Source organism: Ovis aries, chromosome 2 (assembly GCF_016772045.2).
Source record: "Ovis aries strain OAR_USU_Benz2616 breed Rambouillet chromosome 2, ARS-UI_Ramb_v3.0, whole genome shotgun sequence".
NCBI classification, from domain to species: domain Eukaryota; kingdom Metazoa; phylum Chordata; class Mammalia; order Artiodactyla; family Bovidae; genus Ovis; species Ovis aries.
The window spans coordinates 192,247,469-192,260,781 of NC_056055.1; positions in this window are offsets into that span (position 1 = coordinate 192,247,469).

Here is a 13,313-nt window from a genome sequence, read left to right on the forward strand (position 1 = left end):
AGAAACATCAAGGGACAGGAATTATGGCAGCACCATGGAATTCTTCCTACCACATTCTGCCTTGTGGTCTCCATAAAGCCAGCCTATATAATATGAAAAATATATCTACAACTCCCAGTGTTCCCAAGGATCTCATGTCATTAAAGCTTTAAAATTCAAAATCTCATCTATACCTCATCAGCTCAAAAGTTCAAAAATGCATCACCTTAATTAGGTATGGATGAGGCTTCTAAATGTAACCTAGTAAGTGCCATTCCTCACTATCTCTGGGCCTGTGAAACTACAAAGACAAGTTACCATTTCTAAATACTCCTAACATACAATGGTTAACATAATAAATATGTACATTCCTGTCTAAATGCAGGAGTAATTGAAGGAATTGAAAATAAAACCAGTTTTGAAATCCAGCCTGGAAAAATCAGACAGAACCTTGATTAGATTCCAGCCTGGAATAATCCTCCATGGTCCTCGTCACTGTCTGCATGCTCTTGGTTTTGTCCTCTGAGCTTTCTTTTTTTGAGTTATTACACATTGTCTGCAGCTGACTAGTTCTGTCAGTCTGTCTCCTAGTTTTATTAGCCTGTGGTCACTTCTTTAGGAACCTTCAAAAGCACTAAACTGACCAAAAAAGGGAAAAAGCAAGGTATGGAGAATGGAGTCAAGATAGCATCACTTTTGGAATCAAATATTAGCAGACCCATTAGTCATGGTTGTTGTTGTTTACTGAGCTCTGCCTCTTGACAGTTGTATGACCCTGTCTAACTTATGTGACTACTTTGATTCTTACTTTCTTCATTTCCAAAACGAGGCTTTATTACCAATTTCGTAACATTCTTACAAATGCTAAATAAAGTAAGGTGTTATTACCTTATAAAGCACTTAGCCCAGAGGCCAAAATTTGGTCAATGCACGGAAATTACATTGTTGATATTTTTTTCTCTTCCTCTTTCTTTTCTGCTATTGTGAATTCCAAACAATAGTTTTCATTTATAGTTGACATTGGGCTTCCCAGGTGGCTCAGTGGGTAAAGAATCTGCCTGCAATGCAGGAGATGCTGGAGATATGGGTTCGATTCCTAGGTCAGGAAGATCCCCTGGAGGAGGACATGGCAGCCTACTCCGGTATTCTTGCTTAGAGAATCCCATGGACAGAGGAGACTGGCAGACAATGGTCCCATAGGTCACAGAATTGGACATGACTAAAGCAACTGAGCACAGCACAGCACAGCGTAGTTGCTACTGAAGTCTCCTCAGTTCAATTCAGTTCAGTCGCTCAGTCGTGTCCAACTCTTTGCGACCCCATGAATCGCAGCACGCCAGGCCTCCTTGTCCATCACCAACACCCAGAGTCCACCCAAACTCATGTCCATTGAGTCAGTGATGCCAGCCAACCATCTCATCCTCTGTCATCCCCTTCTCCTCCTGCCCTCAATCTTTCCTAGCATCAGGGTCTTTTCCAATGAGTCAGCTCTTCGCATCAGGTGGCCAAAGTATTGGAGTTTCAGCTTCAACATCAGTCTTTCCAATGAACACCCAGGGCTGGTCTCCTTTAGGATGGACTGGTTGGATCTCCTTACAGTCCAAGGGACTCTCAAGAGTCTTCTCCAACACCACAGTTCAAAAGCATCAATTCTTTGATGCTCAGCTTTCTCTGTAGACCAACTCTCATATCCATACATGACCACTGGAAAAACCATAGCCTTGACTAGACAGACTTCTGTTGACAAAGTAATGTCTTTGCTTTTTAATATGCTGTCTAGGTTGGTCATAACTTTCCTTCCAAAGGGTAAACGTAGCTTTAAAGGTACTGACACTTGAGTTTTACTTTCAGAGTTCCTTACTTAATTGGCCAGGGATCTGGTGTGGGCTTTGGTATTGGTTAAATCCTCCAGCTAATTCTAATATAAAGCTAAAGTTGAGAATTAATTTACAAAGTTAAGACTTTGTAAATTGTGACCACCACCTGAGCCTTCTCTATGACTTTCCCCTTTCAATTCATTCATAGGTGGTCCATGCACAGGCAGAGTAGGGTTGGCCCAGACAGTAGGCTCTGAAGAGTTCCTTAAGGCCTTTCTCTGGAACGTCCCCTCCCAAAGCCCCTTGCTGCTGCTGTTGCTAAGTCACTTCAGTCGTGTCTGACTCTGTGCGACCCCATAAACGGCAGCACACCAAGCTCCCCCATCCCTGGGATTCTCCAGGCAAGAACACCGGAGTGGGTTCCCATTTCCTTCTCCAATGCTTGAAAGTGGAAACTGAAAGTGAAGTTTCTCAGTCATGTCTGACTCTTAGCGACCCCATGGACTGCAGCCTACCAGGCTCCTCCATCCATGGGATTTTCCAGGCAAGAGTATTGGAGTGGGGTGCCATTGTCAAACCCCCTTCGATACCTACATATTAATACCTCTAATAAAGCACATTTTTTAGGGAGGCTTACAAGATCATGTTAAGATTTGTGTTGCTTTGTTGTATTTTGTTGTGTTGGGGTACTCACATAATGTCAAGGGTACCATCCAGACATACTTATTTACAGTTTGTCAATGGAAGTGAAAACTGGGCGGAAATGAGACAAACTGGGTGGAAATGAGACTAACTGAGCTGGGACAGCCTGGGGTGTGTATGGACAGAAGTGTGTAGTCAGAGAGAGTAAAAGTAGATGAATATGACTTTGTGCAAGCTGGTACAGGAGGTGTTCTGAAGGCACTGATTTTGAAAGGAAGACAGAAGCATTAAGGAAGGAAAGATATATACAGAGAACTATACAAAACAGGTCTTAATGACTCAGATGACCACAATGGTGTGATCACTCACCTAGAGCCAGACATACTGGAGTGTGGAGTCAAGTGGACCTTAGGAAGCATTACTGTGAACAAAGCTAGGAGGTGATGGAATTCCAGCTGAGTTATTTAACAATTCTAAAAAGAAAGATGAGAAAGAGGGAGTTGAGAAAAAGAGTTCAGAATGGAAGGGATAAAAGATCCAAGGAAAAAAACAGTGACTTTACACTGTAGTTACATATACAGTGCATGTGTACTCTATGTAGTACATTTATACAATAGCTATAGCTATTAAAACATTTTCTTATGCCTTCTAGAGTGTACAGGTCAGCATCCTTCCTATTATTAGGGGACATTGGAGTCTCAAGCTGGAATCAAGATTGCCAGGAGAAATATCAATAACCTCAGATATGCAGATGACACCACCCTTATGGCAGAAAGTGAAGAGGAGCTAAAAAGCCTCTTGATGAAAGTGAAAGAAGAGAGTGAAAAAGTTGGCTTAAAGCTCAACATTCAGAAAACGAAGATCATGGCATCCGGTCCCATCACTTCATGGGAAATAGATGGGGAAACAGTAGAGACAGTGTCAGACTTTATTTTTTGGGGCTCCAAAATCACTGTAGAAGGTGAGTGCAGCCATGAAATTAAAAGATGCTCACTCCTTGGAAGAAAAGTTATGACCAACCTAGATAGTATATTCAAAAGTAGAGACATTACTTTGCCAACTAAGGTCCGTCTAGTCAAGGCTATGGTTTTTCCTGTGGTCATGTATGGATGTGAGAGTTGGACTGTGAAGAAGGCTGAGCGCCGTGATGCGTTTGAACTGTGGTATTGGAGAAGACTGTTGAGGGTCCCTTGGACTGCAAGGAGATCCAACCAATCCATCCTGAAGGAGATCAACCCTGGGATTTCTTTGGAAGTAATGATGCTAAAGCTGAAACTCCAGTACTTTGGACACCTCATGTGAAGAGTTGACTCATTGGAAAAGACTCTGATGCTGGGAGAGATTGAGGGCAGGAGGAGAAGGGGACAACCCAGGATGAGATGGCTGGATGGCATCACGAACTCGATAGACGTGAGTCTGAGTGAACTCCAAGAGATGGTGATGGGCAGGGAGGCCTGGCATGCTGCGATTCATGGGGTCACAAAGAGTCGGACACGACTGAGCGACTGAACTGAACTGAACTGAACTGAACTTGGAGTCTCAAGAGAAAGGTAGAATTTCAATAACAGCAACATATTTAATTATGTTGCTTAAATTGTTTAATTAAGTGGCTCGGTTACTCTGTTAATCTGTAGGCAATTTCTAAGCATGCGTTAAATGCAAGGCATCCTGAGGACTTTTAAACACATCCAATCTTCAGAATCTGTATGTGAAGGAAGCAGTTGCTGCTGTTATTTCCTGCTGCTGACATCTATGAATTAAACTTATTAGGGATGGTGGCAGGAAGTGGAGGGAGAAACAGCTGGCTGGTCAGGGAGCCTGCGTTTAGGGCTAGTTCAGGTACCCACAGGGTAGGTGACTTAGAGGAAGTTGAGTCGCCTCTCTCTGATCGCTGGTCTTCTGGTCTCAACATTATATACATATATCAAATTAGATCCAGCCAGTGCTGACATTTCCAGACTCCATGATAATACACTCAGACATTTAGAAAGCCAAGAATATAGAAAATTTACATTGATTGACATTGTTTGGAAGAATCTCAGGAAAAATCACCAAAAAACTCCTGAAAATTCTGACAGCTATATAATAATTCCCCCCACCCACACCCCACCTTAGGGAATCAGGTTGTATTTGTCGATACAAACATTGGAAAGGAAGCTATTCAACAAAGGATTCTGAACTTTTTCCCATAACAAAAGCATACAGAGGAACATAGGACAGAGCCTCTTACAAGCTTATACTTTGTCCTTTTATTCCAAATGCAGTCAAAGAAAGCTGTGATGAGATTGTAGACCTGATCAAGTTTTATAATTAAATTTTGCATAGAAATCTTGCCTTCAGGAAAGTTGATATGAAAGATCCCTTCACCTTAGCTTCTTGAGGAAGTTTCCTGGGCTTTGAGTTACAGGCTGGTCTTGATCTCTGTCCCTCTCACCAGGCAAGCCATGCCACTCTAGTGATGAAGACTATTTGGGTGATTGACACCTCCCCTCTTCAGGGCAGCATTAGCAATTTCTACCTTTTATTTTGTGCAATGCCTTTGATGTCTCTGACACATTATGTTATACAATGCATAAACCAACACACATGTTGTCCCAGAAAACACAGGTCTCCTAACTGATGGTCAGATCAATGGCTGATAACAAAAGGTCTCATTCATTTAATGGTACCAGAGCCAAGGAGTAGCCTGCACAGCTCAAGTTTGGTTTCCACTTTATGTCTATAGACTGATTGCTTCATTTAGTGAACTCACTCATTTCCTCTAGCTGAACCTCTAGTCCCAGGGTTTTGAATAGTGGAATTTATGTAGCTGACCAAGAATGATTTGTCCAAATTGGTTAGTCCAGAGATAAGATCACAAATATGCCTCTCTTAAGAAATAAAAGTCTTTAAGGAGTACAAAGCTATGGTAACCAAAACAATATGGTACTGGCATAAAGACAGACACATAGACCAATGGAATAGAGTAAAGAACCCAGATGTAAACACTTGCACATGTGATCAAATGGTTTTTTATAAGGGTGCCAAGACCGTTCAAGGGGAGAACAGTCTTTTCCACAAATGATGTTGGGAAAACTGGATATTCACATGAAAAGTAATGAAGTTGGATCCATATCTTACAGTATAAAAAGAATTAACTCAAAATGGGTCAAAGAGCTAAAACTACAAAGAGCTGAGAAGAAAGTATAAGGGGAAGTCTTCAAGACAATGAAAAATAGATAAGTTGGACTTCATCAAAATTTAAAACTTTTATATATCAAAGAACACAGAGTGAAATGGCAGGCTTGAAATGGGAGAAAACAATTTGAAAATCACATAAGGGATTGATACCAAAGTATATAAAAACTTCTACATCTTAAGAAAAAAAAAACACAAAATTTAAATATTCAGTTTTACTATGTGAAAAACATAAAGAAAGCATAAAAAGTATATAGTATGTAACTCCATTATTCAAGAATTTAAAAAATTTCTCACTTTATACTGAATGAATCTTCAAAACAATCTTTCCTTTTTTAATCTCTGGCCATACTTTTCTCAAGATATAATCATCTAAAAGAAGTTAGTATTTGCAGGATTCATGCTTCAGATTTTGTATTTACAGTTTTTAAATGAAAACACTTTTATTTTCATTCACTTAGATGGAATTTGTTGGGTTTGCCTTAAAAAAATTCTCCTAACTACTCCCTAGGAAAGCATCCCTTGTAAGTATCTTTCCAGACTAGGATTCCCGTGTATTGAGGCAATACCTGTTTTCATTTTTGTTTTTTCTTAGAAAGGAGGCATGGCCTGTTTTAAGAGCCTCTGATTGGGTTACATGGGGTGAAAGAGTGAAAGACTGTTGGTACTGAGCTCCCAAGTTCAGGAATCCAATTTAAGAGGAGAGAGAAAAACAAAGGAAGGCTATTCAAAGCAAAATAGATCAGCATGTGTGTGCATTCATGGATGCTAAGTTGAGTCTGACTCTTTGCAGCTCTATGGACTGTAGACCGCCAGGCTCCTCTGTCCATGGGATTCTCCAGGCAAGAATACTGGAGTGGGTTGCCATGCCCTCCTCCAGTGATCTTCCTGACCCAGGGATCAAATCTGCTTCTATTATGTTATGTCTCCTGCATTTGCAGGCAGGCTCTTTACCAGCATGTGCAAATCCATCTAAATCTAAGGCAATTTGCTATTGTTGAAATGTAAACTGAGCTGGAGGTGGTGTGAGAGAAAAGAAAATGGGGCAGAGGGATAAAACTGAGGAGGCACCTTGGCAGAAATCAGATGACAAAATGCCTTGTGAACCATACCAGGAATTTAAGTTTATACTTAAGATGACAAGCAAGTGATCAAAGGTTCATGTGAGATCACTCTGGCATTAGTTGGGAGGATGGGTTGTAAGAGTTAGTGAGACTCAAGAAGTGCTTTGCTGAAAAGCAAGTCCTTGAGAGGGAAGTGGAATCTGGTTGACTCAAAGGTAACAAGTAGGAATAAAATGTAGGTGATAGAATGAACAGTCTTTAGTTACTGAACACCTGCGGAGATTAACCTTGAGACTGCTGGTATGTTTTCCAGATTCTCTGTTTAATCATCTATGCTGAGATGGGGAAGAAGCGTAGGTGTTGGAGTGGGGTTTTGTAGAGGAAGGGGTTGCCCAGGCCTGCATATTTAGAGGCAGAGATGCTCCATCTCTTGGCTTAGTCTACAGAACTCACCAGATAAAACTTTTACTTTGAAGTAGTGATACCCTGTCCCATCCACCTTTAAGTACCTCTATGGCAATCCTATAGAAAAAGAGATGAAAATGTCTGTCTAATATCTGGATTGCTCATGTGAATTGGATTTGTTTTCTAGGAAAACTCGAGTCTCCTAAAATTTTATTAGTATTACTTAAGGCAATCACCAATGTAAGTGTCCACTGACAAAAATGAACAACCTAAAAGTTGAGAATTATGTTTTCTCTGTAGTCTTGCCGAGGACTTAAGTCTAGAAACCAGCCTCTCAGATTGCTCTGAGGAACTACTCTGAGGAGATAAGGGAGGAACCGGATATATAGGAGCTCTGACAATAAAAACCAGGTAGTTGGAACATCAAAGGATTTCTGTTAAAGAAAAGCAGATATCTCCAGTGAATGAATTCCGTACACTTTTCTGTGTATGGAAAGATGCAAGACTCTAGCTCATTGAAGTCATTCCTTTGATAGGCACCTTAACTGTCTGGGGCCGGTATCCTGTGCTTTCTCGTCCTGGATCTCCTCAGCACATGCAGTCAGGGTGGCTGCAGTGGCTGATGGACTGATGACTGAAACATCCTTAGTTTACTAATATAGCAGGTGATATTCATTATCCACACAAAGAAACCTGCTTCTAGTCTTCAAGGAACCACTATGCACTCTTTGAAAACATGTAGGACCAGTCCTGTCCACATGTTCCTCTAAAGCTAGTCACTGATACACAATGACCCTACAGTTAGTATCTCAGCTTTTTCCAGGCTGTCAGCTGTCTGCCTTAACTTTTTGTCTCTAATATCACCTTTTCTGTCCCCTCGCAGCTCATTTCTTTTCCCTGGGTCAGAAGTTTCATTATTACTGCACAACTAAGCTGACTCCCTGGTCAAGATTTGCAATAAAAATACGTTATTGTTTCCCTGGAGCAGTCCCTTTCTCCTCAGGGCTGCCTGACCCTTTTCCTTTAACCCTTACCCTCAGAGTGACATTCTTGCTGGCTGCTGAGTAAAGGAACACTCTTCCCCATACACAGCTGTTGTGCAGGATTTGCTAGGGACTAATTCCTTCCTTTCAGATGCAGTTTGTCAGAGACAATGAGTGAACAAAGAGGAGCATTAGGAATTGGAGATAGACTCTTTGGCTTTGTCTGACATTGACTCCTATTCAGTAAACCAAGTTTCCTGATGCTGCTGTGGACAAAGTATTACTGTGGGTGGAGAGCTTGGAGCTATAATGTATGCTACTGCCATGCACAGCCACAGCTCTCTGCTTGGAGCTGGAGTAGAATGGACCCCTGTTAATTTGAGTCTGAGCACATGTTCCTTTCTCATTTGCATCCTGGGTAGCTGGGCTGTTCAACCCATGTAGGAGCCTAGTGGGCTTGGCCCTTTGGGGTTCCAGAGCTGAGAGCCTCATTAAGACATGCAGTTTGCTTTCTGATACAGTGGAATAAACACTGTGGGCTTCAGTCTCAGACTCTCATTCTCTACCTATTTAAAATAGTAAGAAGTATTTGCTGAGCCCTTAACACAACTGGATACGTGTGAAATGTATCCATTTCCTGGCAACATGCTGAGGAGTCATTGCCTAGCAATGCATTTGTTCTCCACTTCTATGATTTCCCAGACCATTTGCCATTTACCTGTCCAGACATGATGACTGTCCCTCTGATTTCTCTGGCTCTCTGACCCCACTTTAGATTCATACCTTAGTGAATTGGCCCTCAGGAAACACTACTCTAATTGCTCTTTCCCTCCACTTTGTCCCACTACAGTCTATCTGATATAGTCCTGGACAATGGTCAGTATGGTTGTAAGAATCCATCCACCAGCAAGGTCACCTCTAGCTTATAATTATAATAGAATTTAAGTTTTATTGAATGTGTCTATGTGTATTAGTTGCTCCGTCGTGCCTGACTCTTTGTGATGCCATAGGCTGTAGCCTACCAGGCTCCTCCATCCATGAGATTTTCCAGGCAAGAGTACTGGAGTGGGTTGCCATTTCCTTCTCCAGAGGATCCTCCCAACCAAGGGATCGAACCTGGGTCTCCTGCATTGTAGGCAGATGCTTTACGGTCTGAGCCACCAGGAAAATCCATCATTAATGAATTTACTTGGAATTAAATTTGTATTTATTAATATATATTATAAATATAGTTCTAATAGGTTTAATTATAATTACATAATTTTTAAAGGTAATAAATACTGAAAAACTCAACATTTCATAACATCAAGGTTCTGAATAGTACTGGGAACCGTATCAAATATCCTGTGATAAACTATAATGGAAAATAATATGAAAAATATATGTGTGTGTGTGTAACTGAGTCACTTTGCTATACAACATAAATTAAACACAACTTTGGAACAAAAGTATACTTCAATAAGATTTTTATAAGTTCACCATTTCATAGTGATTTTAGTGCCCCTGACCTTTGTATATGCTCTTAACATTATTTATATGTATAATATTAATAGAAGTATGGGTTATGGTATCCAATAGTACATCTCTTCCCAATTCTGGATTCAGAAGTATCACATTAATAGTTTAAAATTAGCCATGAAGCTATTTAGACCAGAGAAATAGACAAATGCTACAAACCAAACCTTGATTGACTGTTACATTGATTGTCTACATAAAGGATCACCAAATTGAAATAAAATAAAAATTGAAATCACCAAATAAAAATCAAAGAAAACCCTGCTACACAGACTTTATGTGGCATGTAAAGCTTTAAATATTTAGTACCTTACTCTTTATAGAAAATTTCCTCACCCCAGTACAGAAAAAGTTTTGATAGATGATGGCTATTGACTAAATTCAGCTTGCTACTTGTTTGTATAAATAAGTTTAATTGGAACACAACCAGGCTCATCCATTTATGTTTTGTCTATCGCTGCTTTCCTACTGCAATGGCAGAGCTGAGTATTTGTGACAGAGACTGCATGCCCTGCAAAGCCTAAACTATTTGTGCTGAGACACTTAATAGTAAAAATTTCTGACCCTTGGCTACACTAGAGAAAGTCATGAAAAAAAGTTAGTAATGCAGATGAAATTTCAAAATATGTTGTGTCTCTAGTTGTTCCATTGCAAATAGCACAAAAATTTAGGGAACTTTCTTTCTTTGTGTTTAATCTTTGTTAATTTGATTAGTATGTGTCTCAGCATGTTTCTCCTTCTTCTGATTCATGTTGATGTACAGCAGAAACCAACACAATATTGTAAAGCAATTATCCTTCAATTAAAGATAAATAAATGAAAAAAAAAGAATCTGACTCAAGAAAGGGCCTACAGGATTTATTCTGTCTACCAACATTCTACTCTGATTGTTTGTCAAGTTCATAGAATTGTCCTTAAAAACTATAGATTTTACTGGATGTGAACAATACCTCAATAAATCACTATAGCTTTGCACAGTAGTTTGAAATCACAGAGTATAATATCTCCTGCCTTGTTCTTTTAGGCTATTGGGGGTCTTATGTGTTTCTATACAAATTTTAGAATTATTTTTTCCTAGTTCTGTGGAAAAAAAGAAAAAATAACACCTTTGATATTTTGATAGGAATTGCATTGAACCTGTAGACTGCCTTGAATAGTATGATCATTTTAACAATATCAGTTCTTCCAATTAAAAACACAGTATTTTTTTTTATCTGTTTATCTTGTCTTCGGTTTCTATCACCAGTGTCTTATACACACACCTAGAGTGTATGTGTGTCTTTTAAATAAGAAGTGAACCTCTTGTAGGCAGCATACACATGGATCATTTTTTTTCTTCATTCAGACACTCTGTGTCTTGTGATTGGTGCATTTAGTCCATTAACATTTAAACTAGATAATGGTAGCTATGTATTTATTTCCATTTTATTAATTGTTTGGGGCTTTTCTATAATTCTTTTCCATTTCTTTCTTCTACTTTTGCTCACTTCCCTTGTGAATTGATGACTATCTTTAGGTTTGGGTTTGGTTATCTCCCTCATATTTTGTGTGTGGGTATCTATCAGGTTTTTGGTTTATGGTAAACATTATATATGTAAGCTGATGATCTCAAATTTAAATACATTCTAAGACCCTACAATTTTTATAATTCCATTTCACATTTAATGTTTTTGATGTGATATTTTACAATTTTTGTGTGTATTTCTTACCTACTTATTGTGGATATGGATGATTTTACTACTTTTGTCTCTTAAGCTTTTTACTAGCTTTTAGGTCATTTACTATATATTTGCCTTCACCAATGAGATTATTTTCTTTTATAGTTTTAATGTTTCTAGCTGTGATATTTTCTGCTTAGAGAAGTCCCTTTAACATTTCATATAAAACCAGTTTTGTGATGTTGAACTCTTTTAGCTGTTTGGTTGTAGGTTTTTTTCCATTTATCACACTGACAGTCAACTCTCTTATGGACTGCAAAGTCTCTGCAGAAAAATCAGCTTATAGTCTTATGGGAGCTCTCTTCTATATAGTTGATTTTCTCTAGCTTCTTTTAAGATTCACTCTTTATCATTAATGTTTGCCATTATAATTACAATGTGTTTGCATGTGGATCTCTTTGGGCTCATTTTGTTTAGGACAGTCTGTATTTCCTATTTCTGACCTGCTTTTACACAGGTTAGGTAATTTTTCAGTTATTATTTCTTCCAATAATTCTCTGGACTTTTTCTCTCTCTTCTCCTTCTGGAACCCCCTATAATGCTAATGTTAGTAGGCTTGATGTCTCAGAGCTCTTTTGAATCATTCTCAATTTTCTTAATTCTTGTTTCTTTCTATTCAGGTTGTATGGTTTTCATTTCTCCATGTTCCAATTCACTGATCCATCATTTTGTATCATCTAATCTATTGTTGGTACTTTCTAGCATATTTTCATTTATTGTATTCTTTGAAAGCCTCACTGTGTTCATCCATTTTTTCTCCTGTGTTCAGTGAGCTTTTTTATTATCATTATCTTGAACTCTGTGTCAGTTTTATTGTTTGTATCCACTTCATTTCGTTCTTTTTCTGAGGTTTTGTTTATACCTTCATTTGAAGCATATTCCTCTATCCCTTCATTTTGCCTAATCCTTTTGTATCTCTATAATTAAATCAGTTATGCTTCCTGTTCTTGGGGACGTAGTTTTGTGTAGGAGACATCATATGCATTCCAGCAGCTCTCTCTTCTCTGGTAAGGATTCCTGCTACGTGGGCTGCATGTGCCTCTCTACTGTGGTACCAGCTCTTGTGGGAGTACTGGTAGCTGAAGTTGGCTCCAAGCCAGGTTGGCTTGAGATCCTGCTTTGTGCAGTCACTGTGATCCCACTCAAAACCCAGGTAGGCTTTCATGCAGTCAACTATACAGCTTGGTGATGTTTGGCAACTCTGGACCTGCCAGTAGGCAAGCCCATGTCCCTTCATGACTGGTAGCATAGCCCAGGAAGCATGGGGCTGCTGCCAGCCCACTGGAAGATAGTAAGTCGCCAGGATTAATAGACTAGAAAGATAGTTCCAAAATGGCGCTTGCCAGTGCTGATATCATGGTAGTAAAATGAGCTCCCCAAAATGACTGTGACCAGCATCACTGTCCTTAGGCCCTGCCTCATCCCTCTCCAAAAGGCTCATCAAGATCAGCAAGTGGGTCTGACTCAGACACCTTTCAATCTACTGCCTTTGTGCCAGGACTCAGAGTGTGTGAGATTTTGAACATGCCGTTTCAGGCCAGAGTCTCCATTTTCTATAGTTCTCTGGCTCTCCCTTAGGTTAGACTTGCTGGTTTTCAAAGTCAGACCTTCTGGGGGCTCATATTCCAAGTTCAGGAAGAAAGACCTCCAGACTGAGGAGCCCTGGGTGGAGCTTGTTCCCCTTTCTCCTTGGGGAGAACCTGTATGACTGTGATATCCCTTCCATTTGTAGGTCACTAAGCCAGGGGTGTGGATCCTGACCATACAAAGGCTCCCTCCTTCCTACTCATCTCACTGTAGCTTTTTCATTATATCTTAAGTTGTGGAGAATAATTTTTGTTACTCTTCAACTCATTTACATAGACAGTTGCTCTGTATTTAGCTTTAGTTTTGGTGTACTTGTGGGAGGAGATGAACGCAATGTCTTTCTACTCCACCATCTTGAATACACCCCATTAAATAGTGTTTTGAAAAATCAGAGCTGACAGTGGAGTAAGAATTTTATATTGCAAA